At 37.5% G+C, this 26285-nt stretch overlaps 1 protein-coding gene and 1 non-coding gene across 9 annotated transcripts in view; both read left to right on the top strand.

The window, feature by feature from the left end:
- Positions 1–26285, top strand: part of FHIT (fragile histidine triad diadenosine triphosphatase) — a 1451582-nt gene that overhangs the window by 528595 nt on the left and 896702 nt on the right. The gene's annotated exons all lie outside the window — the stretch shown is intronic.
- Positions 4559–4663, top strand: LOC115803156 (U6 spliceosomal RNA). The gene has a single exon (XR_004023827.1). It is a non-coding gene; the product is annotated as a U6 spliceosomal RNA (small nuclear RNA).

Genomic DNA, 26285 nt, shown 5'->3' with positions numbered 1-26285 from the left:
CTATCCTCCCCTGCTTCCAAAAAGGAACACTGCTTAATCTTAACTTTTTTGAATTTTTTTTCTCAGAGTTCATTTAGCTCTGGGTTCACCTTTATTCAAATGTATAGAAGCTAAAAATGGTACAAAGAAAGTTTATTCTAATCCAGACGCATTTGGGAGCCAGTGTCATTACTAAATGCTGTTGGTCTTGATAAGCTCTTTGATGAGCTGAGATCAGCTTCTATCACAGAGACAGATGTAGTTCATTGTACAATAGTGTAAAGGCTATGTAAATAGTTGCTGGTGTGCAACAAATTCAACTTTTGCTGTTTGGAATTTCTGGATTTCTTTTTTTTTTTTTTTTTTTTGATCCATGGTTGATTGAATCCTCAGATACAGAACCTGTGGATACAGAGGGCCGATTTTATAGGGTACAACCAATACGTAATTACCTCCAGGAAAGGGCTAGCTGTGGTGGTGCTGCTGGAAGCCGGTGAGTTAGACCAACTGAAATGTTTATGTAACCTCCAAATCTCATTGTAAAATTCATCCTACCCAATTGATCTTCAGAGCTTTGAAAAGAAAAATTGTGGAGTAATTTGAGCTTCCCCTGTCTCCTCATCTGACCTCCTCTGTTCCTGGAGCAGAGACATTAGATGTCAATCAAAGATCCAAGAACATGGGGAAAGGAGTGAGAAAAGGAAGGCTGGGTAATTCACTTGATAAGTATTATCCATCATTCATGTGTACTGTAGAGCAGTGGGTAGTTGGGGAAATACGATCATTTGTAAAGTTCAGGTATTGGAGATGGTGGTGAAGAAAGATATTAAAGCATTATAGTTTTCAAAGGCAGTGATTGTAGAGAATTAAGGACTTCTGCTGTTAGCTGCCATTAAGTATCTGGTGCCAGTCTTGACCTCCTTTCACGAAGAGCTATAAAATTAGATAAAATGTATGAGGCAACTATTTCCAGGAATTGCCTAACAGGCAGTGCAGGACTTTGGTCTTTGAGAGAAGGTAACACTTGGAATAGGCCTTGGATTCACCTTGGTTTTCTGCCTAGGGGTCCATTCACTGGACCAGAGAGTAAGCCTTATTCTTTCTTATTAAGAATACATTCAAGTTGGAAGAATTACAGTCTCCCTCACACCATACCCTAAAATTAATTCCAGCTGGATTAAGGAAATAAATGTATAAAAATCAATCATTAGAAAGCTAGAAGAGAAATGAGCATTTATCCCAACTACAGTGAGAGAGAACCTTATAAACTTAAAGACAAAAAGAAAAGATCACAAAAGAAAAGAGTTGTGGACTTGACTCCATTAAAAGTAAACTTCTGTTTGTCAAAAACCAAAAACCAAAATGGAGATACACATGTGCCGCAAACATGAAGTATGAGTGCCTAGGGATCTTAAAAGACCAAGAGCTCATACCAATTGATAACAATGCATGATTCCAGTAGTTAAATGGGAGGTCAGACATCCAGTTTTTTCCATCCTAAAGCCTTTATTTTTAATTCTTTTCTGCTCAGTGGGAGAACTCAGTTGCCCAAGGTCTCTTCCAGCTTGCTGTTTCATCACTCCTACTTCTGAGCCTCAGCAGGGACCTGGCCTTACATTCCATTGCATTCCCCCCCGGGGCCTTCTATCTCTTACATGCAATCTTTAGTGATGTTTCTGTGAGCTCTAAAAATTTGGGGTTTCCCAGCAACATTGTTCTGTGGCATTTGTTATCAGATATCGGTGTTGCATACTCATCTTTTATTGGAGATGTAGTAGTTTCATTTCTAGAAAGAAAATGTGACATGTTCCCCCTTTTGACTTCCTACCTTCTCTGAAAAATTGGGTGCTTGAGGTGTATGTGTGGGTGTGTGTGTGTGTTCAGGGTATAGGCTTGAGGGGAGTAATAAAGGAAGTGATGGTGGGGAGGTCTGCCCCAGCATTACCACATTTTCTGATCTGCTGGAAGCAGAAAAATGAGTGTGATGACCTGAGGGAGCTGATGACTAAGTCAGCATATGTTCTTAGGCACATTTCAGTAAATCACATTGAGTTAGATTCTCCCTGTTAGTCCTGTGTCCATTTACAGGGGTGGGCACTTAACATGTAGGTCTACTCCACTGTATAGCCCCAAAGAAAATATACATAAGCATTCATTTATTCATCCATAGGGAGAACCCACTATGTTCAAGGCACTATAAAATATACAAAGAGAAATTCTCAAGAAGTTTCAAATCTTAGAATCTGTGGATGTACACAAATAAGTATAAGGTCAGAAAGGGTTAAGGGTCATTAGAGACTTGAATGGAAACATACAATTAAAAATATAGTAAGCAGAGATTCTGGCCCAGCAAAGGTGATGTAGACCCATTTTTCCTGCTCCTCCTTCTAAGCACAACTATGAACTCTAGAAATGAAGCAAGAGGCAACCAAATGAGAATTCTGAAAGGTGGTAAGAAAAAGTTGAGCTGGTTTGAGACTCCAGGACTAGAGAGGAACAGCATAGTAGCAGGGTGTCTAGAGTCCTCCCTCCCAAAAGAAGAAGCCACCCAGACCAGGTGTTTCCTAACTCATAACCCAATGACAGGGGGAAGCCCAGGGAGGTTGATTTTTTTTCCTGATTGAATGGGAGTATTGCTGGCAACATCAGAGAAGTCTAATCCCTCCAATAAGGGGAATGAGAACCAGAGAAAAGAAATAGAAAACAAGTAATATGATAATAGACTGAGGTGCTAACATATCAATAATGATCTTAAATGTAAATCATCTAAATCATTCATTGAAAGATAAAGAGTGACAGAGTGGATAAAAGAACTCAGTCCAACTATATGCTGCTTATGAGGAACTCACTTCAAAGTCAATGATTAGGTAAGTTGAAAGAAAAAGGATAGAAAAAAGTACACCATACAATTATTAATTTTCAAAAAGCAGGAGAGACTATATTAATATGTGATAAAAGTAGACTTCAGAGCAAAGAAAATATCAGAGACAAACAGAGATATTATATAATGATGAAAGCATCAACCCACCCAGAAAACTTAATGATTCTAAATATATACACACCAAACAATAGAGCCTTAAAGTACATGGGGAAAAAACAAACAAAAACAAACAACCCAACTAACAGAGTTGAAGGAGAAATAGAGAAATTGACAACTGTGGTTAGAGACTCCAATGCCTCATCTCAACAATAGATAGATCTACTATGCAGAAAATCAGTAAGAATATAGAAGATCTGAGCATCACAATTGGCTAATAGTATCTAATTGACATATATAGAACACTCCATCCAATAATAGCAGAATATACATTTTTTTCAAGCACTCATGCATCATTCACCAAAATATACCTTGTCTTGGGTCACAAAAAACCCTTTAAGTTTTAAAAATTGAAATCATGCAGAATGTGTTCTCTGACTATAATAAAATCTAACCAGAAATCAATTACAAGATCACAGAAAAAGTTCTAAACATAGGTCAAAGAGTAACTCTTAAAGGAAATTAAAAAATACATAGAACTGAATGAAAATGAAAATACAATATATCAAAATATGTAAGCTGCAGCTAAAGCAGTGCTGAGATGGATATTTATACCACTAAATACGATATTAGAATTGAGGAAAGTTCTCAAATTAATAACCTAAGTTCCTACCTCAAATATAAAAAAGAAAGAAAAATAAACCAACAGCAAGCAGACAGAAAGAAATAATAAAGGTAAAAGCAGAAATCAATAAAATTTAAAACAGGAAAAAATATAAAGTCAATGAAGCAAAAAGTTGGTTATTCTAAAAAATTAATAAAATTGATAAATGATTAGCAAGGCTGACAATAACAAAATTGCCAACATTAGAAATGAAATAGGGGATATAAATACAGATCCTACAATCATTAAAAAATAAATAAGGATACACTATGAGCAATTTCATATTCACATAGTCAGCTACTTAGAAGAAAGGGATCAATTTTTCAAAAATTATAAACCACCTAAATTCAGCCAGGATGAAATGGACAGCTTGAGTAACGATTAAAGAAATTGAGTTAGTACTTAAAAGTTTCCCCCCAAGAACTCCTCAGGACCACACAGTTTCACTGGAGAAGTCTACCAAATGTTTAGAAAAGAATTAATACCAATTTTACATAATCTCTTTCAGAAAATAGAAGAGGTAGGAACACTTCCCAACTCATTTTATGAGCCTAGTAAAAGACCACAAAAAGGAAGGAAGGAAGGGAGGGAGGGAGGGAGGGAGGGAGGAAGAAAGACTATTCCAGTCCAATATCTCTTGTGAACTTGGACACAGAAATACTTAACAAAATATTAGCAAATCAAGTACAACAATGTGTAAAAAGAATTATGTACCATGACCAAAGGGGATTTAATACAGGTATGCAAGGATGGTTGAGTAGTTTAAAATGAATCAATGTAATCTACCATATCAACAAGCTAAAGAAGAAAAATGATATGATCGTATCAATTAACCCAGAACAAGCATTTGACAAAATCCAGCATCCATTTATAATAAAAATTGTTGGCAGTTTAGGAATAGAGTTGAATTACCTCAACTTGATAAAGAGAATCCCTGAGCGCTTGCTTCAGCAGCGCATATGCTAAAATTGGAACGATAGAGAAGATTAGCATTGCCCCTGCCCAAGGATGACATGGAAATTCGTGAAGCATTCCATGTTTTTATCTTTTTTGACCCCCTTCCTAGAGTAATGAAAATAAAAACAAAAATAAACAAATTGAAACCTAATTAAACTTAAAAGCTTTTACACATCAAAGGAAACCATAAGTGAAATGAAAAGACAGTCCTCAGAATGGGAGAAAATATTTACAAGTGAAGCAAGTGACAAAATATTAATCTCCAAAATATATGAACAGCTCATGCAGCTCAATATCAAAAAAACAACCCAATCCAAAAATGGGCAGAAGACCTAAATAAACATTTCTGCAAAGAAGACATACAGATGGCCAAGAGGCACATGAAAAGATGCTCAACATCACTAATTATTAGAGAAATGCAAATCAAAATTACAATGAGGTATCACCTCACACCAGTCAGAATGGCTATCATCAAAAAAATCTACAAACAACAAATGCTGGAGAGGGTGTGGAGAAAAGGGAACCCTCTAGCACTGTTGGTGGGAGTGTAAATTGATACAGCCACTATGGAGAACAGTATGGAGGTTCCTTAAAAAACTAAAAATAGAACTACCATATGACCCAGCAATCCCACTCCTGGACATATACTGAGAGAAAACCATAATTCAAAAGGACACAGGTACCACAGTGCTCACTGGAGCACTATTTACAATAGCCAGGACGTGGAAACAACCTAAATGTCCATCAACAGATGAATGGATAAAGAAGATGTGGTACATATATACAATGGAATATTACTCATCTATGAAAGGGAACGAAATTGGGTCATTTGTAGAGACGTGGATGGACCTAGAGATTGTCATACAGAGTGAAGTAAGTCAGAAAGAGAAAAACTAATATCATATATTAATGCATGTGTGTGGAATCTAGAAAAATGGTATAGATGATCTTATTTACAAAGCAGAGATAGAGACACAGATGTAGAGAACAAATGTATGGATACTGGGGGTGGGGGTGGGTGAGATGAATTGGTAGACTGGGATTGACATATATACACTATTTATACTATGTATAAAATAGATAACTAATGAGAACATACTGTATAGCACAGGGAACTCTAATCAATGCTCTGTGGTAACCTAAATGAGAAGGAAATCCAAAAAAGAGGGGATATATGTATATGTATAGCTGATTTACTTTGCTGTACAGCAGAAACTGACACAACATTGTGAACCAACTATACTCCAATAAAAATTAATTAAAAAAAAAAAAGAATCCCTGATATTGGGAACAACGCATGGATGTTCACTCTCATTACTTCTATTCAATATGGTACTGGAAGTTCTAGCCACTGTAATACAGCAAGAAAAAGGAATAGGTGGCATGCAGATTGGAAAGGAATAAAATAAAACTAGCTCTATTTGCAGATGACAGGATTTTCTACCTAGAAAATCCCTAGGAATCTACAACAACAACAAAAATCTCCCAGAACTAATAAGTGAGTTCAGCAATTAATTAATCCACAAAATTAATTGTATTTCTGTGTGCTAACAAGGAACATGCAGAAACCAAAATTTTAAACACAATACCGTTTACAACTGTTCCAAAGAAAATGAAGTATTAGATATACACTTAACAAAATGCATACAGGATTTGTATGCTGAAAATTACAAAATACTGATAAAAGAAGTCAAAGAAGACCTTCCAATATATGTTGGAAGTCTCAACATAGTACAGACGTAAGTCCTCCCCAAATTGATCTAAGGTTTAATGCAATTCCTAACAAAATTCCAGCCAGCTTATTCTAAAACTTATATGTAAAGACACAGGCCCTATAATAGCTAAAACAATCATAGCATAGAATAATAAAGTATGGGACTTCCCTGGTGGTGCAGTGGTTAAGAATCTGCCTGCCAATGCAGGGGACACGGGCTCTATCCCTGGTCCAGGAAGATCCCACATGCCACGGAGCAACTAAGCTCATGTGCCACAGCTACTGAGCCTGCACTCTAGAGCCCACGAGCCACAACTACTGAAGCCTTCGCACCTAGAGCCCGTGTTCTGCAACAAGAGAAGCCACCACAATGAGAAGCCTGCTCACAGCAACGAAGACCCAATACAGCCATAAATAAATAAATAGATAAATATTTTTTTAAAAAAGAATAATAAAGTAAGGGGGAATCACTCTATCCAATACTAAAGCTAACTATATAGCCATAGTAATCAAGCCAGTGTGGCACTGGCAGGGGATGGAATGGAACAGAATGGAGGACCCAGGAATAGATCCACACACATGCTCAGATGATTTTTGACAAAGGAGCAAAAGCAATTCAATGAAGGAAGCCCAGCCTTTTAACAAATGGTATTGGAGCATTAGACATCCATCGGCAAAAAAATAACATCTAAACCTCATACCTTATACAAAGATTAACTCAAAATGGATTACAGACTTACATAAAGTGTAAAATTACAAAAATTTTAGAAAAAATAAACGTAAGAGAAATTTCTTGGGATCTGAGTTTAAGCAAAGAATTCTTAGACTTCACACCAAAAGCATAAATCTATAAAAGGAACAATAGATAGATTGGACTTCAACAAAATTAAAATTTTTCTCTGTGAAAGCCATGTAAGGAGAATGAGAAGACAGTCTATAGGCTAGAAGAAAACATTTACAAACTACATATTCCACAGAGGACTAGTATCTAGTATATGTAAATAACTCCTAAAAGTCAACATTAAAAAAGCAAGCAATCCTATTAGAAAATGGGCACAAGTCATGAACAGACATTTCACTGCGGAAGATGTACAGATGGCAAATAAGCACACTAAAAGATATTCCATATCACTAGCCATCAGAGAAATGCAAATCAAAACCATAATGAGCTATCACTTCACATCTATCAGAATGGCTAAAATAAAAAATAATGACAACACCAAATATTGGTGAGGATGCAGAGAAACTGTTCACTCATACTTTGTTAGTGGGGATGTAAAATGGTACAGCCACTCTGGGAAACAAATCTGGCAGTTTTTTACAAAACTAAACATACAACTACCATATGACCCAGCAGTTGCACTCTTGAGCATTTATCTCAGAGAAATGAAAATTCATGTTCACATAAAAACTGGTACATAAATATTCATAACAGCTTCATTCATAGTAGCCAAAATCTGGAAGTAGCCCAGATGTTTTTAACAGATGAGTGGTTAAATAAACTGTGGTACCCATGGAATTCTACTCAGCAATCAAAAGGAACGAACTATTAATACAATCAACAACTTGGGTGATTCTCCAGGGTCATGTTGCATGAAAAAAGCCAATCCCAATAAATTATATACTTTATTTTTTAGGGTTTCTTGTTTTTCAATTTTTAAAAAATTGAAGTACAGTTGATTTACAATGTTGTGTTAGTTTCTGGTGTTACAGAAAAGTGATTCAGCTATATATGTGTGTGTGTGTATATATATATACATATATTCTTTTTTATATTCTTTTAAATTTATAAGTTATTTCAAGATATTGAATATAGTTTCCTGTGCTATACAGTAAGACCTAGTTTATCTATTTTTATATATGGTAGTTTGTATCTGCTAATCCCAAACTCCTAATTTATCCCTGCTCTCTTTCCCCATTAGTAACCGTAAGTTTGTTTTCTATGTCTGTGAGCCTGTTTCTGTTTTGTAAATAAGTTCATTTGTATCATATTTTAGATTCCACATATAAGTGATAAGATTACATAGTTTTTGATTCCATTTAAGTGACATTTTTGAAATGACAAAATGGAGGACAGATTAGTGATTGCCAGAGCTTAGGGATGGAGGTGAGGGAGGGCCGAGTGAAAGGTGGGTGAGGTAATAAAGGCACAACATGAAGGATCCTTGTGGTGATAAAACTGCTTAATATCTTGACCTTGGTGGTGGATATACGAACCTGCACAGATTATAAAATTGTATTGAACTTAATACATACACAAACACACACACACATATACTGAAATGAGTACAAGTAAAACTGGGATTTGGGGGAATTCTGAATAAGATTGGTGTATTGTATTAATGTCAAATCCTAGTTGTGCTATTATACTATGGTTTTTCAAAGTGGAGGAAACTGGATAAAATATACACAGGATCTCTTTGTATTATTTCTTACAACTGCATGTGAACCTGCAATTATCTCAACCATGATTTCAATTAAAATTATGTATATAAAACTCTTTTTAAAAATTATAAATATATATACCATAGTAAGTGCTTTTTGAGCACTCACTATGTGTCATGCACTGTTCTGATGACTTTATATCATTAATAACTCCATTTAATCCCCAAACAGCAATATTATCCCCATTTTCCAATGAGGAAACCAAGACACAGTGAGATTAAGCAACCAGTCCAAGGTCACAAGCCTAGTCAGTGGCAGAATCTGTATTAGAACCCAAGAATTTTTAGTTCCAGTATCCACAACCCTAATAGGTTATTTTCTTTCTTTACCTAAAGATTAGTTATAGCTGAGGTCATTAGGAAGGACTTTATGGAGAAAATGACATTTTAAGCTTCCTTAGAGGGGAGATTATGGTCTGATGTATATATTGCATTAATTGTACTGTCAATAGGAGGAACTTAATATGTATTTGTTGAATCAATACCTTCTTTAAACCACTAGTTGATTCCTTCAGTTACTGATTGTCTGTCAGGAGCCCAGGGTTTGCAAAATGAGAAAACACGGGACCCAGGGCAATGAGCTCATTTTGTCTTCTCTAGGCAGTTCTATTCTATGTTGTGTGGAGATAACACACTGCAGAACTTTCAGCAACACTTAGAATGTCCCCCAGATATCAGTATTGTCCCCCAATTACTGGGACATTGAAAAAAGCACCCTCCCCCGCTCCATTTCCTAGTTCCCCCTAAGGATCCTGGTGGAGAACCAGTATACTTAGTCTCTTGTTATCAAAGCTCAGAGAATTCCTACAACAGAACTGCGGGATTCACATGATTCAATAGGGACATTACATCTACCCCCTTGGCATGGCTCTGTGCATGTGATAGAAAGAAATAGAACTTCCTTGACTTCACAGTGGCTCTAAGTTTGAATCTGAATCGGTCTAAAGTGTTCATTTAGTTTTTTTCTTTTTCTTTTTTTTTTCTGGTTGTTATTTTTGATGGGCATAAAGAAATTTCCCCTTTCAGAGAAATGTTGCTGGGCACACACCGTATAGCATACCCCAAACCACGCTCTTTCAACCTCAATAGAAGAAAAACATCTGAAAGGGAAACATATTAATGGATCATTTTTGTAAACATGAAAAACCTCTTGGAAGGGCAATTTTCTCTTGTTGACTGGCAGAAAAATAGCAGTGTTAATCATGTTGCCTTGTTAAATCTGAAAGAATGTAGTGAACATTGGGAACTATTCTAATTGCATTTGTGGAAAGACATCTAAGGGTCAGAAGCCATCTCTATCAGAGAAATGCCGAGGCAGCTGTGTCCCTTCAGAGCCACTGGGTCTGAATGTGCTCAGGGGAAATAGTTGTGAGCTTGAGTCCATGGACTTTCGGGCAAAACTCATGGGGAAGTGAGGGTAGGGAAAGGCAGAATTTCTACTTCAGATTCTGAGCACTGGCTGTTTCTTTCCTCTTCCCATGGATAGAAGGGAAGGAGGTAAATTTGAACAGAATTGCAGAGGTACATGCATTCATTTGGGTGCCGATGTCTCCACGCTTGGCTTGGCCCATGTTGGCAGAGAAGCTTTCTAGCCATCAAAATGGGGAGAAAAAATCTTGCCCCCAGTAATACAGTTCTTTCAAAACAGCCCAAAGTGTGAGGTTGAAATAGAAGAACAAAAACCAAATGATGAGTTGCATAAAAAATGGAAATAGTATGTTGCTTTCCTATAAACCTGGTTCCAGGATAGAAATTTTGGAGAGCCCTAGAATGTAGAAGAATGCTGTTCAAGGTAAAAACAGGAGTTTAGAGGCCCAGCTTTTATACCCTGTTTGAATTTCAGATGAGATAAAACCAGCAGCTCTGCTAAGTTGCAGTACAAAAGCTTACATGGCTTCTGGAGAAAAGCAATTTATTTTAGATTTTAGTACAGCAGCTATCGTTTAAATTGCTAGCGATTGTAACTGAACTCAGAACCAGCCTTCTCTGTGAACACAAGGTGCAGTAATGTTACCCAGGCTGTGGGTAACATTACTGCACCATCATCGAGTCACTAGTATATTGCCAACCTTCCCACAACTAGCCCATTCAAAAAAACCTTCTGGGAAATGTACCTAGCTGGGTATTCAAATGTGCACTTGCTGTACATTTTGGGGGATATTAATATGAAACAGCCAGGAGGCAGCAATCTTGAGGAAATTAGAGAACATGCAATTAGCACTAGGGAACCTTTTCAATTTTCATCTTTATTTAAGGTCATGAAGGGGCTTGTGGGGTGGGGGAAGGAGGACGTGTGTGCCGGGAGAATCCAGGAGAGAGAAAAGAGTCCCTCTTGATACTGGAAAATCTTTGATTTGGTAATGAAGGGGATGTGCTTACCCTCCAAACCCCAGAATGTCATCCTGTCATTACGTCCTAATGAGTGCTTAATTTTTCTGTTGGGAAAAAAATGTGTCTCTTTTCCGTACACTGCATTTGCTCCTTCCTTTTTATAAATAAATTTATAAATAAATCCAGTTATACAAAATTCACTATTCCTCCAGAGTTATCCAGAGACTCAGAAGACAACATTTCATCCAGGCTCAATTTTTATTTTTGTTTTTAGTAAAAGAGCTTGTCACAGTGCACTTGCTCCTTTCATAGCTTTCTTTTTTGTTTTGTTTTTATGAAAGCAATCACCAGCACATGGCTTACAAATAAAACAGTTTAGAAACACATATGAAAATGAACAGTTCCCAACACTAACTACCCTTTCCCCTTCTTATTGCCCTCCCTAAATGCTGTAAGCCATTCCTGGCGTTATCTCCATATTGCCAATTAATTTTTTAAATCAATTTTACATGTTATATACTGATTTTCTTCTAAGAAAGAGAATTTATCTATCACCATTTCACATTTTCCCACTAACAACATGACGTTATTCTCCACTTCCATTGGTCTTGCCACTTCTTTTTTATAATTTTTAAAAATTTATTTATTTATTTTTTAATTGAAGTGTAGTTGACATACAATATTATATAAGTTACAGGTGTACAGTATAGTGATTCACAATTTTTAAAGGTTATACTCCATTTATAGTTATTATAGAATATTGGCTGTCTTCCCCGTGTTGTACAATATATCCTTGTAGCTTATTTTATACATAATAGTTTGTACCTCTTATTTCCTACCCCTATATTGCCCCTCCCCCCTTCTCTCTCCACACTGGTAACCACTATTTGTTCTCTGTATCTGTGTCTCCTCCTTTTTTTGTTATATTTACTAGTTTGTTTTATTTTTTAGATTCCACATATAAGTGATATCATACAGTATTTGTCTTTCTCTGTCAGACTTATTTCACTTAGCATAATGCACTCCAAGTCCATTCCATTGTGTGTGTGTGTGTGTGTGTGTGTGAATCATATCTTCTTTATCCGTTCATCTGTTGATGGACACTTAGGTTGCTTCCGTATCTTTGGTCTTGCCACTTCTAAATCACATTTAAATCTCTCTTCACTGGTCTATCAACCTAGTCAGCATCTCTTACCTCCTTACCATAGATGAGATATGAGCATTCATACCCCTTTCTCCACTATTCTTTTCCCTCTTCCACTTTCAGTTCTCATTCAGTTGTACCATTATTTTTGCATTGTCAAGTTTAATTTACATTTTCTCTGTCACCAGAGAGGTCTTTCTTTGTGATTTTTCCAAAGTTGACTATAATGAAAAAGATTTGCATCATCAGGACTTTGCTAAATTATTATTTTTTTAATAAGTTTATTTATTTATTCTTGGCTCTGTTGGGTCTTTGTTGCAGGGATCAAACTCGTGTCCCCTACATTGGCAGGTGGATTCGTAACCACTGCACCACCAGGCAATCCCTTTGCTAAGTTATTTACCGCAGACCCAAGTGGTTTCTATGGTTTCAGTGTCACAACTCCTGTGATACATAAAGGAGACTGTGTCTAGAATCAGGTTCAAATGGATTCTCTTCCTCTGTCATTTTGTCAGAATCATGCCATCTTTCAGTGTGTGTAATATATATTTTAAGTCTTTCTTATAAAGTTATCTGTGCTTGATTTTATTGGAATTTCTGATGTCCTCTTGCCTTTCCTGAGTGTGTGCCTCCATCATATCTTCAGGTTTTCCAAAACTCATATTTGCACTTTCTCTTCTATTGGTTCTCCCTCTTTCTCATTAGATCTCCATTTTGCTCTCATTTAGACAGATTGTTTTCTAGACCTGCTGGATAGAATTAGCCTGAGATTCCCATATTGCTCTCCAGAGTTGGATTTACCATTTGCTGGATCCAGTGGGCTTTCTCTCTTTGACTTACCTCCACATTTTGCTAGTAACTTTCCAAGAAAGAGTGAATGGGAGGTAAACTGAGTCCTTGCAAGCTTGCAGTTTTTCATTTTTCCCTCAAACATGATTGATAGTTTGGGAATAGGACTTTTGTATCGAAAATCATTTTCACTGCTGTCTTTTAGCTGTGATTCCAGCTAAAAATCTGATGTTGGAATCATCAATTCCAACACTGCTGCTGCTGAATCTGATGTTACTCTGATCCTTCCTTTTCTGTAGGCTACCTTTTTAGGGGGAGGGTCTTTTTAGGAGGCTATTACGAATTTCTCTTTAACCTCAGTTTTCTAACATTTCACAGTTCATTCTCCTTGACACTGAGTAGATTCCTATACTTCGAAGATTCATGTGTCCCCTTAGCTCTGGGAAATTTTCTTATATAATTTATTTGATAATTTCCTCCCCTCCAGTTTTGTTTTTCTCATTCTGAAACTTCTATTAGTCCACATGTAGATCTCCTGGATCAATCATCTATATATCTTATTTTTTCTCACATACTGTACATTTAGTATATAGTCTAGGAGATTTCTCAAGTTTGCCATTAAGCTGTCTATTGAATTTTTTATTTAAGTAATCATGTAATTCCCAAGGGATCTTTTTTTTATCTCATTATTCCTTTTAAATATAACTCTGCTTTTGTCTTGTAGTTACCAAATATCCTCAAGTGATTCTCGAGGGTATTAAATAGGTTTTCTTTTTTAAGTTTGTATCTTTTCCCTAAATTGTCTTATTTGCATGGTGTTGTGTTTTCTGCTATTTTGCTTGCTCACTTTATTTAGTGTGCTGGCCTTTCTTGGTGTATTGGATTTCCAGTGATCTGTGGTTATATGTAAAAGAATGAGGTAATAGAAGGGCTGTTTGCAAGCCCTTCAACAGGTGGATTGATCTTGTAAATGGTGTGCTTGAAGGGTCAAAGTTTAGAGTGTGTGCATGGGAATGGGGTGGGGGGATTTTGACTTGCAAGAGTGAGGTTTTAACACCCATGATAACTGTCCTACTTCTCCCCACACACGTTTTTACTGCCTTGAACCTAGTGGTGGCTTCAGGCCAGCTCACATGGAGAGCCAGGAGGGAGGGCAGTCTATGTTACATATACTGACCTGTAATTAATACTCCGCTTTTCAGCTCTACCCACCTCTTCCACCCTCTGTTTTACCCACTATTTCTGAAAACTGAGTTTTTCTGGGGTAGTATCAGGCAGGTCTGTTTTCTCCTTTGCTGAAACCCCCTTTTGGCTTGTGGTTTCCTTTGCTGTGGTTTGTAAGTCAACAGACTTTTATTGAAATCACTCACCTTCTAACGGCTTCTTCCCGTTCTCTTTGTGGCTATGGGTTTACACCTTTGTGCTCCTTTAGTATCATTTAGAAAGTACTTTGGGTGAGAAACGAGGTAAATGAATTTTCTTAGTCCACCAGTGTGAACCAGAACACATTCTTTTTAAAAAGAGAGTTTGTGATTTTCATATGCCACACGCTCCAGCTCTTCATTTATTTTCAACTGTTTGTTAATCTGACGCTTGGAATCAGCAGTCACAGAAAGCTGCACAAACTTATCACTTACTTGATGGAGCCCAAATAATATATACTCAGGGGGAAAAAGTGTGTTGTGCTATTTTCTTTACATCTCTTAACTGATTTTGCCAGGAGTCTCTGTTTTCTTAGGCTTTAGTGAATTCAGCAAGGCTATTAACTTGCTTAAAAGTTCTATTTTAATTTTATTTATTAAAGAAAACATGATTGGATGTCTTCATTCAAAATGTTTCCCTTCTTCTGCAGTAGATAAATGGGCAGAGACCTCAAGAATAGATGTTCCAAATGAGAAACACAATGTGTAATGAATATATGATACTGTTCAATGACAGAGAGATTCAATAAAATAGGTATCTGTGTCACCTATAAAATTAACAAAGACTTAAAATTTGGTAATTATTGAAAAAGCACTATAAGATAGGAACTTTTATATACCTTTGGTAAAAAAAACAAAATTTGGTACCAACTTTCAGGTACTTTAAAATGTTTATAATATTTAACCTCATTTTAGGAATTAAAGTTAAGAAAATAATCAGAAAATTAAGATCACGGTTTATTTTTCAAATGCTCATTATAGTATTACATATAATAGAAAACCCCTAAATGACGTACATAAAGAAAAAAACTATAAAATTTGGCATATCTATACCACAAAATACTGTTCATACATTAAAATGATGTTTATAAGTTGTTAATGAACTACTAAAATGCTTAAGTGTAATTTAGGTGAAAAGAAAATCTGGAAATGGTATATGTATGAAGATCTCAACCATTCAAAAAGGAAAAAAAAAAACCTAGAAGGAACTATCCTAAAATTTTAACGATGGTTGTCTTTTGTTGGTAGAATTGTATGGTATGTTTCCTTTTTCTGCTTATTAATATTTTGTTGTATTTTCCAGGTGTTTTATAGTGAATATGCTTGGTTTTGAGGGGAAAAACACTTTAAATCATGCGCTTCTGAAAGTAAACTTTTAAAAAATGTCACCAGATGACCCATATGGTTTTTCCCCCTGAACTTTTTACCCTTCTCTATCACAGAACTGAGTGGACTGTATAAAGCAATGTATGAAGTGTTTTCCATTATTGAAACTCTCTCTCAGATGCATCTGGAAAAGCTAGCCAGTGTATTTTGTTACTTTGCTCTCTGTTTCTCTGTCTCACAAAGTCTGATTTATGTCAACATTAGCTAAAGAAATATTCAGATTCTCTAGAAAGGGGAAACACAGCTGCATCTTTGACTGAAATTAGAGATGAGTGATAAACAGCGGACTGGGAGGCAGACCCTCGGTTTTAGTCCTGCCTGACTCACTTGGTGACTGGTCTGAGCTTTCTCTTGTGAAAAATGTGGGCATTGAATTGGATGGTCTCAAAAGTCCTTCTAGTTCGTTTGCTATGACTTTGCAGATATCTTACCCTGGCATAGAGCAAATGAAACTAAGATACAGAAATGACTCAGTGAGAAGCATGTGTTCTAATTGGTATGTTTCTTTGGTATTTTCTGGGCTTTAAAAAGAGCACCTTGGCTTTGTGAAGTAACAGTTTTACATGTCCATTTGGAAGGTGAGAAAACAGAGGAACCAACAAGCCCGGTGTAAAAGGCACAGTTGCTGAGGTTTCTAGCTGTATTTTGGGTCGTGGAGGGACATCATTTGCTCTCAGAAGCATAGTACAGACCGAGGTGGTTTTTTTTCCCACAGAAGGAAAAAAAGGTAAGGTGGACAGATGATTTGTTTTGTTGCATTTGTTTCCCCTCCTCAATAAAATGTACAGTCAGTGGAATTTTGTGTAAAGACAGAAACTGTTTTGGGACAGGTGCTAGTGTTTTGTGCAGGGAAAGCCTTGTGGGCTTCTGCCTTTTCTATATATTGCTACTCTTCCTCCTATCCTTCTTACTTTAAAAAAAAATCCAAAAATAGAAAATACTGTAGTATTTTTTTCAGATTATGTAAGGAACACCTGCCAGTTTTATAAAATTAAAACTCAAAAATCCAACACCACGGGAAAAGGTTTTTGAGAAAGTGAATACCATTTATCCCACCACACAGTAATGACCTTGACTAATATGTGAGGGCATTTTCTCCCAGACTTTCTTCTTCACCCGTGTACACATACACATGCACTATACTCAGAATTGATATATCCAGTAACACTCTTCTGTAATTTTATCTTACAGTGTGCCACGTCCATAGAATTTTACAGCATCATCTATATTTCCAGCACAGTATTACTCTGTAGGGTGAAATGCTTAAATTTACTTAAATCATCCCCTTTGATGGACTTTTAGTCTGCTTCCAACTCTGGCACTTAGAAGCAATGCTGAAATGAGGAACCTTTTATGTATATCTTTGCAATCTGGTTCAGTTGTTTCTCAAGCAGAATTTCATGGAAATGGAATTTCAGTGTCAAAATGTATAACACGTGTGTGTAGTATCTGTGTTTGGGTGTGTATAAGATACAGACACAGGCATCTGCAGTGCTGAACTGTCCTCCGTGAAGGCTGTTCCAGCTGATACTTCTGCCGCCATTGCCGCAGCTTTATTCCACCACCCCCTCCCTCCAGGCGGTGTTCCCTGAGATGTTTCCAGTTGAACAGAAGGCCAACAAACCACCCTGGGAGGGGAGTCTCTAGGCTTCATGCAGTTGTGGCCTTAGTCAGGCAGGCCTGGTTCTGGTGTGCTGTTAGCAGGAGTTCAAGCTCTCCCCTTACTTAGTATTTCATCTTACTCTTTAGCTCCAGGGAAATTTTTGCTGAACTAGAAAAGCAGTAGGAGTGTTTTGCTTTTACTCCTTCACCAAATAGCAGGTGTCCAGGTTCTGGCTGCCTATTACACGGAAGTACTCCCACTCCGGTTTCCCCTGCGTGTGGTTGGCTTTTGAGTATATTCAATGCTCTGTGTTTGTTAGTTTTGCCTTAGGCTTCTACCCTCCCCCAGTCACTATATCCACCTGGGGCAGTAGACCAGGGTGAAAAAATACCAATGCGCAATTGTTCTTAAGCTCAGAAAATTGATTTTCCCAAGTTTCAGCGGGCATCATGAGTTGTTAACCCTGTTAGAAAAATACAAGTTGGATTTATGATTCCCTTACACAGGTAATTGGGCTCTAATTTTAAATTCTGAGCCAATTGATATACACTATATTGCATTATAACATAACAAAAATGCAATTGAGTTCAAGTTCAGGTATGAATTTGAGCCTCCAATTATGTGATAAATTATTTTTGGTTCTTTAACAAATGATGCCTAGTTTCACATCATCCTGTCGTGGTTCCCTCTGCCTCCCCCTACTCTGTAATTCTCTCTTTCCTCTCACTTCCATTTTTTTCTTTCTAACCTTGCAAGGCTCAGGAATGACTTGCTTCAGAAATCCAAAACCTGCACATTAAGACATTAAAAGAAAAATTTGTGCCTCATCCCTCCCCACAAACTCTTACTAACATTTCATTTTAATCCACAACTTATTTCTGATGGGTCACTATTATTGCACTGCTTGTAATATGTGCTATTAAGCCACCAGTTATATAAATTGCTTTCTTGGTATAAGTTTCTCCAGGAGATTCCTTTTGGAACATCGATATTTTGTTACCCTTTCCAGAAGATCCTACCATTGGTGCTTTTAATAGGCTAGATTTTCCTATCCTTTTCCCCCCTTTGTGATAATTCCCCATTGTATTTATTTTTAGCTTGTTGCATTTTGTGTATTTCTGCAAAACATGTCGAGTTATTTTTAGAACAAGGGTTGGATGTAAATATATAACACATGCTGCTAGAGTCAGTTTCCGGAAGACTTGAGTTATCCAGCAATCAGAGGCAGTTGATTGGACTCTGTATCTCAAACTTTGCTTTTCCTTGGCAAGCCCTTGTTAGGGGACTGTTTTAAGTGAGGCTTTGAGCATTTGTCAGAGAGATCAAGGGGCAGAAGGAGAGGGCAAAGGAAAAAGTGCAGTCGTGGAAAGAGCCCTCGACTGAGGGGCGAGAAACCATTCTTCTAGGAGGCTGTGGGCACATCACTTCCCATCTATCTCACTCCCCTCTTTGCAATATGATTTCCTCATTGCTGAGGCCCTTCCTGATTTCAGGAGTTTATATCTATAGTTTCTAACTTTGGAGAAAATTCCAGCCCCTGATTCGTTATTACTCTTTGTGCTGCTTTTAGTTCTCCTCCTTCCTAAAAATAAATTCAATTACCTGCTGCGGGGTATTAAAACACTCAGGTATTGGATGGCTACCCTAAAAGAAATATTTTCTGCCTTCTGCAGGAAGTAAAGATACTGGACTCTTTTACATGCCTCTCCACAGGGGGGCAGGGGGAGGTGTTTTCCTGGGTGTTTATACCTAAAGGGGTATTTCTGTGGAGGACCACATAGGATTATGAAAGAAAGATAAGAGGTGGCAGAGGAAAGCTGCGGGGAAGATCAGTGTTGCGTTAAACGAAGAGCTCTTGCTGCACCTAGGACCACTTCGTGCAATGCTGAGCTATTTTAAAAATAAACTAGAGCATCATAATTGCTGAATGATTACATTGCAGTTTTTGCTATATGTGCTCTGCGTTACTTAAAAAGGATATTTTGCGCTATTATTTTTCTTTTTTGGTAAATTGTTTGGAGTAATGCAGGAGTGGAAAGTGTTCTGATTTAAATTAAGGCCAGGTGAAGTGAGTGAAACTATTATTTTATGTGTTTTTCTCCCTCCTTTACCCTCTAGCTTTAATTATTCTGAGTAATTAAGTAATTTCACCCCTACACCCATCCACCTTCTAAGATCATTGGTGAGGTATTTTTCCTTTCAAAAACCTGGATATTTTTTCCTGATTTCATATTTGTTGACTCCCTCTAGTTTAAAGAAATTTTCCTCCCAAAACATAATCAAATTCTACTTTTCATAAGGTCCTTTTAGAGAATCTTTAAAATGTACTTTTTGGCTCATTAATCTAGTCGTTGTAGATCCTTGAGCATAAATAGATGAAAAAATCTTATATGGAGTTGAATCTGAAAGTATCTATATTTTATTGTGAATAAATGTAAAGTTTTTTATTTTTCAACAGCCCAAGGTAAAGGTTGATGATTAGACCCATAACTTAACTATTAGACAATTATTTTTTTAAAACTTAGGCAGTTTACAGAATGCTTTCAGATGAACATGGAAAAACTAGATTTAATATCACTTTTCTCACTTCGTGATTAAAAAGTATAAAAATACATATATATATATGCTTTTTTACATTGTTGGCCCACATTATTTCTCGCCTTAGGTTATAAGCGCTAGGAATTTGCTAGTTTTTTCTGGTAATTACATATTCTCTTAGTTGAAAATACTAAGTAGCTTTTTAAAAATACAACTCTAAGCTGATTGTTAAAAAATATTTTAAATCATTCTATTAAAAAAGATGATCCAAATTTGGTAAAGATCTTTCTGACCATCTGGGCTTTTGTAAAAGTTGAAAATCTAGGGCACTATCAGGAATGTCACCAATAGCTAGTAATTTGAGAGTAATTTAATGTATGAGGAATATGTTGGAATGCTATTTTAAGTCTACATATTTCAAGTAGGTTTTATTTTTTTCTAATCTGAGAACATATGAATGGGAAAAGTCTCAAGGTATGTTTTTGGTTATAAAATATTTTATGATGATGGCCACCACCCAAATCAGCAGTGATCAGTGAAAGTTGGAGATTATTGTTGAATTAGGGAGTGCTAAGGCTCTTAAATCACCCTTAACCAGTTGAAATTGTTGTCGGAAGTGCATATAAAATATCACATACACACATGTATATATGGGCCAGGTAAGGAACAGGATGTTAGAATGGGTCTCTTCTTGTCTCAGTTTCCACTGAGGCACCTGTAAGCTAGCTATCAAAAGACCAACTATCCCATATGTAGAATGTCATGAGCCTGCTCCATGGCTTTTGAATATATGAGTCAAGAGGAGATTAGAGACAAAGTTTCTTTGGAGAGAGCTGTGGTCACGCAGTGAGTTGTCACCACCTTTTGGGGGAAACAGTGATGAGTACTGTCTTGTGACACCAAGGTTAGAGGGGATCATCAAAAGGACTAATCAGAGAGCTCTGCATAGTACTTATTACAGCTGGAGGACCTGGAGACCAATGCCTAAATCAAGCCTGAGCAGTTTAGAGTGGCCCACACATTGGGGTCTGACTCACCCTAAGAAATCTGGAAGGCAAGGCAGAGGCAGGTTGGCCAACTGCGTGGGTAGGCTGATGCTTGGGAACTGGCCTGCTTTCCCAGTCTTTGACAGGGCATGAGATATGTGAGTGTTTCCTAGGGTCCAGATCTGGACTCTGCAGAGGACAGAGCCAAGGAGCAAACGTTTTGAGTCTAGTCCAGTATGGTAACTGAAGGGATTATGAGACCACAGCATACAAGCACCAAGGCAGAGTCTCCCCCACCCCCGGGAGGGTGTCACAAAGACCAACCCAGAACCTCTGGGGAATCTCTGCAGGGTCCATGAAAGTCCCCCAAGACAGTTCAGTGTGAGCTCTAAGTATCTGCCAGATACACGCACGACTCCTAGATACATACCCAGACGGTACAGATCCAGAGAGAGCAAAGCCAGCTTATGACAGAAGCAGCACAAGGAAGAGCTCTCCTGTCCTTTAGTTTCTTTAACCTTGGGAGAATCCAAACAACCGATAGTAAAGTGTATTAAAATTTTCCAAATGCAAACAGAATTTGGGGTGAGTGTTAAATGCTTTAAAATAACTATTATGACAACACCCACCTGTCCATGTGTGTAAGTAAGCATGGAGTTAGGCTAACCAAGGTTTAAATATACTGCTCCATTATTTATTAGATGATTAACCTTGGGAAATCTTCTTGGTATTTCAAGTCCAGTTTCTTAATTTATAACAACATTTACCAAATTTTGCTGCAGAGATTGCCAGAACTTATTTGGATGCAACATCAGAACTTGGAGAGGTTGGATGGCATTCTGGGTTCATCACCCCCTGATAAGCTAAGAGCAGCTCTTCTTCATTCTACCTGTTATTGGGCTGTGTAGCCTTCAACAAATTACTAAATTACTTCATCTCTCTGTCTGGGCAAAATAACTTATCTCATTAGATTTTGGGAGGACCATGGGTTAATCTATATATTCTGCATTAGCACAGCGCCTGTGATATAAAAGTTACTAAGCTTTGTCATTGTTGTTATTATTAAAACTCCTTGCACAGCAGCTACCACCTAATGTGTTCAACAAATGTCAGCTCGCTTTTCTACTTTCCTGTCATTCATTCACTACACCCTTTCTGAGTGTGTCTAAGTGCAATCCACTCGGCTAAGTTTTATGGTGATTCAGAGATAAATAAGGTACCAGACAGAATACACAAGCACATAGCTCCTGACACATGTGACAAATAGATTTTGAATTGGAAATAAAACAAAATGGAAATTTGACCAAATTTATTAGCCATAAAAGAGGCATTTACGTGTTCAAATTGTAGAAGAATTTGTTGCTTACCATGAGAGTCAAAATTTTAAGACCTTTTTTTAAACTGGCTTTGAGTTCCAATAAAACCTCAGTTATCCAGAATAAAGCCACTCATTCTAGATAACTGAGATTTCTAAAGTCCTTTGGATTTCAACTCTTGTTGAAAACCCTTAAAGAATTGTGTGGTTACCTTCATGCATTAGTAAATAGGTCCCAGAATATGTGGTTTTTTTCTTTCCTGGAGTACTTATAAGTAATTTCTTAGAGCAGAAGTTACACAAATTATGGACTATGAGATTAAGTTGGATATATATGAATCCTAAGCATAATTTATACATTATTTTTTTAAAAAAACCCTCATTAAATATATTCTTATAAGGGATATAAGAAAAAAAGGTGGGGTGGGGAACTATCAGCTAATTGAGAGTCCCCTGTAATTTAGTTCTGGGGGAAAAACCCTAAAATTGTGTTGTTTATTAAAAGGATAAAACAAAATTCAGACTACCCCTTGAATGGAAAAATTTCTTTTGTAGTGAAGACTCATTCATTCATCCATAATTGGGTACCTCCCATGAGCTGGATAGCACATGAGGTCCTGAAAATATGATGGCACACAAAGGCACACACAGTCCTTACCACGTGGAGCTAACGCTTCAGCCGGGTAGACAGACAGTCATACCAAAATATGTGAAAGTGCTTCCATGAAGGAAAGGTTCTGGGTGTTACAGAAGTGTGCCTTAGGGTTTTTGATCTCATCATGGATGTTGGAAAAGCTTTCCGTGGGAAGTGAGAGTTGAGATGAGATGGGAGTAGGAGTTAACAAGAGAAGGGAGGGAAGCATGTTAAGGGTAGAGGAAGCCGCAGATGCAAAGCCCGAGGTGGGAGGAAGCAGAGCTGGCATCACTAGCCAAGAAAGGCCCCCACACCCCTGGAGAGTAAGGGGGACAGTGGTGGGAGCTGCCCATGGGAAGGCAGGGAAAGGACAGTCCATAAGGCCTAACTGGCCAGAATGAGGATTCCATCCTTAGCCTCACAAGGTGATGCTCCTCCCCGTCTGTCCTTGGAGTTGGGTTTCCACCATTGGTGACTTGGCTCTGAATTTTTTTTAATAGAATGATGGTTAAAGCTCCATGGAAAATACAACCAGGTTTCTCTTTTCTGTCCATTTAGTTTGGAAATGTTTTATATAGAAGGAAAGTTTTTATTTTACAAGTCCAAGTCTGAGCAGGAGTGGCTACTTAACCAAATGCTCTGTGTATATATTGTGAAATGATCTTTGATTACTCATTCTTCTCAGGCCTCGTATAAAATGCTTGGAAATATTCCCATTTTAACTAAGGATCTAAAGCCATAGGTTCAGCTGAATTAGAGATTTTATCAAATGGCCGTCAGTTCTCTTTGCAGACTTGATGATCTTATGTACTCCATTGGAGGAGTGTGCTGGTAGTCTGTTAGACAACCTTCTCTGCCCTGCTTCATGACCCCGGAGACTGACCTCTGTAGAATGCATCACCTGAGCTCCCATGACTGTGGCTTCCAGTTTGTTTCAGTCACTGGGAGATCCTGGAAGGAGATCAGGCGATGGGAAGAGAGAGAGATGGGAGGGTATTTCTTCTCTCTGTCGCCTGCCTTTCTCATCGTATTTCCTGCAAGATCTCTATCCCTCCATGACTCCAGCTCATGGTGGTAGCCGCAGCCTCCCTTATCTCACCAGGCTCTGGTGACACATTTCCTCCCTTTGCTCTTTTAGGTTCAGGGAGGTAAAGGCATCATGCTGCAGCTAGTCCCAGGTGTCTCAGCGTCCTTAACTTGTAACCCTACCTGCACCTCTGAAAGTAGTTCCTTCATTTAATTGTCTTCCAAGTTGCAGATGAATGTGACTTCTGTCTGCTGGGATTCTGACTGATACCATCAGCATCTGTTTTCTGCCTCCTGTTTTATTCTCCCCCTTCCAATACCTGGGTAGGCTTCTCAGATGGAGATAACTAGGGACCAGAAGAACAGTGGTGAAATACCCTGGATAATATGCACTCACTTTCCTCACTTTGGGCTCAAAATAGATCAGTCTCCACTGGAAGGAAGGCCACTGTTTGTCATCATATATCTGCCTGGCTGTCATTCAGAACCTAACTGAACTCTTTTAAATTTCATTCTATTCCTGCTTGTCTTGTTTCTGGGCCCCTGAGAAATTTCTTGCTATGTGTGTTCTGAAGCAGGACATTTTGATGCAGCCATTTTGATGTGAATGTTTTGATCTTCAGAGTGCAAATAATAGGATTTTGGTCATAGGCATGTTACATATCTGTACACCCTCTCTGACTCTCTGCCGCATCCCTGAATTTCACCCTCACTTTACATTTCTTTTACTTTTTAAAAAATGGAAATAACTACATATATATTTTCCTGAAATACTTTAAAGTGAATCCTATTCATCATATCATTTCACCTATAAGTACTTTTTAAAATGTTTCTTTAACAGATAAGGGCGGTAACTATAGTACACATACAATGAAATTAATGATGATTCTTTAATATCTAATAAGTAGTCCATGTTCAGTTTTCCTCCATTCCCTCTAGAATTTTTTTCAGTTGAGTTTTTCAAATCACAAGCTATACAATATCCACCCATTGCATTTGGTTGCTGTGCCTGTTAATTTCTAACAGCCCCCTACTTTTTATTTGTTTATCGAAGTAATAGAAATATAGTAAAAGTACCCAAATTGAGTGCTTGATGAATGCTTAGAAAATGAACAACCCATGTAACTACTACTCAGATAAATATAGCGCACATCACTAGCACCCCAGAAGTTTCCTGGTCATTTTGTGTGCACCTGCCCTCCAAGATAGCTACTGTTCTATTACCATGGATTGATTTTGCCTGTTTTTTTACTTCATATGAATGGAGTCACACAGAATGTCAGCTTTTTGGTCTGGTTGCTTCGGGGGAAATCTTTTTAAAAACTCAGCTGAGGTATAATTTATATGTAATAAACTGTGCTCACTTAAGATGTGTAGTTCAGTGAGTTTTAAAAGAGGGATGCACCCATGAAACCACCACCACAATTAAGATACAGAACATTTCTATTGCCCTGAAAAGTTTCCTCATGTCACATTGTAGTCATTCCTTCCCCACAGTCCCAGCTTTCAGGCAACTATTAATTTATTTTCTGTCTCTAGGGATTATTTTGCATTTTCTAGAATTTTTAATAAATTAAGTCATATGATATGTACTCTTTTGTGTCTGGCTTCCTTCAGGGAGTATAATGATTTGGTTATGTGGTTGCATGTATTAGTAGTTTGTTTCTTTTTTTTTTTTTTTTTTTTGCGGTACGCGTGCCTCTCACTGTTGTGGCCTCTCCCGTTGTGGAGCGCAGGCTCAGCGGCCATAGCTCACGGGCCCAGCCGCTCCGCGGCATGTGGGATCTTCCCGGACCGGGGCACAAACCCGTGTCCCCTGCATTGGCAGGCGGACTCTCAACCACTGCGCCACCAGGGAAGCCCAGTAGTTTGTTTCTTTTCATTGCTCAGGACTATTCTATTATATAGGCAGTCCCCATTTTGTCTGTTTATTCATTTTGTGTATTTATTCATCGTTGGTTTATATTTGGGTTGTTTACAGGTTTGGCTTATTATGAATAAAACTGCTTGTGGTACAGATATTTATGTGGGCATATTTTCATTTCTCTTAGATAAATAAATGCCTGAGAGTGAAGTGGCTGAGTTGTACATTATGTATGTATAAAATTGAAAAAAAAACAATATAACTGTTCTCCAAAGTGGTTGTGCCATTTTACATTCACAGCATCAATTTATGAGCATTCCAATCGTTTTACATCCTTGCCAACCTTTGGGAAGGTCACTCTTTTAAATTTTAATTGTACTATTATCACACTGCAGTTTTAATTTGTATCTCCTGATAACTAATGATATTGTCAAGGTTTACATGTACTTATTTGCCGTCTGTATAACCTCTTTTGCGAAGAATCTTCAAATCTTTGCCTCTTTTTTTCCCTCTGAATTGTAGGAGTTCTTTATGTATTCTGCTTACAAGTCCTTTGTCAGATATGTATGTTGCAGATGTTCTCTTATATGTCAGTGGCTTATGAAAAGCAGTTTTTAATTATGACTATGCTTTTAGTTCCTTTTTAAGAAATCTTGGTGTACTCCAAGGTTGCAAAGATTTTTTTCCTATGATTTCTTCTGAAAGTTTGGTCTATGATCTATTTTGATGGAA

Source organism: Delphinapterus leucas, chromosome 10, assembly GCF_059928025.1.
Source record: "Delphinapterus leucas isolate spDelLeu-1000000601 "Yukka" chromosome 10, BTC_Dleu_Yukka2, whole genome shotgun sequence".
NCBI lineage: Eukaryota > Metazoa > Chordata > Mammalia > Artiodactyla > Monodontidae > Delphinapterus > Delphinapterus leucas.
The sequence above is the reverse complement of the archived record's forward strand: the minus strand, read 5'-3'. Positions and strand labels throughout refer to the sequence as shown.